The sequence below is a fragment of the Otolemur garnettii genome, unplaced genomic scaffold (genome assembly GCF_000181295.1).
Source record: "Otolemur garnettii isolate 467f Iridium unplaced genomic scaffold, OtoGar3 scaffold00002, whole genome shotgun sequence".
In the NCBI taxonomy this organism is placed as follows: Eukaryota; Metazoa; Chordata; class Mammalia; order Primates; family Galagidae; genus Otolemur; species Otolemur garnettii.
In genome coordinates this window covers 49,784,296-49,786,102 of record NW_003852397.1, presented here as the reverse complement: position 1 = coordinate 49,786,102, position 1,807 = coordinate 49,784,296, and the positions used below count along the sequence as shown (strand labels likewise).

At 40.2% G+C, this 1,807-nt stretch overlaps 1 pseudogene; it reads left to right on the top strand.

Annotated features, from left to right (window-relative positions):
• The first annotated feature begins 479 nt into the window (after positions 1-479).
• On the top strand, positions 480-1,529 carry LOC100951393 (annotated as a pseudogene).
• The last annotated feature ends 278 nt before the right edge of the window (positions 1,530-1,807 follow it).

Sequence of the window (1,807 nt, the reverse complement as noted above, 5' to 3'; positions counted from 1 at the left end):
GCCAGTGGATGGGCATTTGAATTGGTTCCAGTTTTTTAGTATTATGAATAATGCTGTTAGGAACAGTCATATATAATTCTTTCTGTGGTCATGTTTTCATTTCTCTCGGATAGGTATCTAGGCATGGAATTGTTTGGTCATATGGCAATGTATATTTTAACTTTTTAAGAAATTGTTGATAGGGGAAGATGGCGGCTGCTCTTTTGGAGGAGAGGGATTGAGAGGGGCGGAGGGAGGAGGCCCAGACAGAAAAGGTATTCCCGACAGTGAAGACGAATGCTTCGCTGGCCATTAGGAGCTCTGCTCGACGCCAGACAGGTCTCGCTATGTTGCCCAGGCTGGAGTACAGTGGCTATTCACAGGTGCACACTACATATATCATAGCACATTACAGCCTCGAACTCCTGGGCTCAAGCGATCCTCCTGCCTCAGCCTCCCAAGTAGCTGAGACTACAGTGTCCTAGAAGGAAAACATCACCATGGCTACTGAGATTGGTTCTCCTCCTCGTTTTATTCATATGCCAAGGTTCCAACACCAGGCGCCTTGACAACTATTTTATAAGCGACCTGATTTTGCACAGCAGCAAGCTATGCAACAGCTTACCTTTGATGGAAAACGAATGAGAAAAGCTGTAAACCGAAAAACTATAGACTACAATCCATCTGTAATTAAGCATTTGGAGAATAGAATATGGCAAAGAGATCAAAGAGACATAGGAGCGATTCAGCCTGATGCAGGTTATTATAATGATCTGGTCCCACCTATTGGAATGTTGAATAATCCCATAAATGCAGTAACAACAAAATTTGTTCGAACTTCAACAGATAAAGTGAAATGTCCAGTATTTGTTGTTAGTTGGACTCCAGAAGGAAGATGGTTGGTCATTGGAGCTTCTAGTGGAGAGTTCACCTTGTGGAATGGACTCACTTTCAATTTTGAAACAATATTACAGGCTCACCACAGCCCAGTGAGGGCCATGACTTGGTCACATAATGACATGTGGATGTTGACTGCAGACCACGGAGGATATGTGAAATACTGGCAGTCGAACACGAACAACGTCAAGATGTTCCAGGCACATAAGGAGGCGATTAGAGAGGCCAGGTTTATACACAATATACCATTTTCTGTAGTCCCTATTGTCATGCTTAAATTATCCTCTAAGTGTATTCTGGGCACAGAGATGCATGGGCTCTGTCAGATTCTGGGAAACTTTCTGCACCTTATAAACACAATATTTTTCTTTGTTTTCACACATGCACCATTTTGCTGGCACCTTTCTGAAGTAGTGTTGTCCCAGTATCAGCCTTTGCAATCTGTTAGAGATGTATTGTCGTCCGCATTTTGCACTGGTTTTCTCATTTTATTTATGGTTAATAATGTGTATACGTTATTCTTTTTTATTATCTACTGTGTAAGACAAGAATATTTCATTCTAAATAAAGAATTCAGTCTTTACTCATTAAAAAAAAAAAAGAAAGAAATTGTCAAAGAATTTCAGAATATCCTTTGTGAGGCTCTTAAGTAATGAAGACGAGGCAGAATTAGAATCACCCAAGTTTTCCCTTCTCTTTCTTTTCCCTTCTTTACCTGGGGCTGTTTGCTGTCTTTCTTTCTTTGTCATTGTCAGTCTGTCCATCTTTGTTTCTCAGCAAATCCAGTTTATTCAGAATGAAATTGTTTAGCACTAATCTAGGGTTGGGTTTTTTTCATTGTTTCCCCAACAAGCAACGTGTCTTCTGTCAAATTACACAAATAGGAAATGATCTTGTGTGGTCTTTGTTTCTCCCATTTATGAAAAAAAAA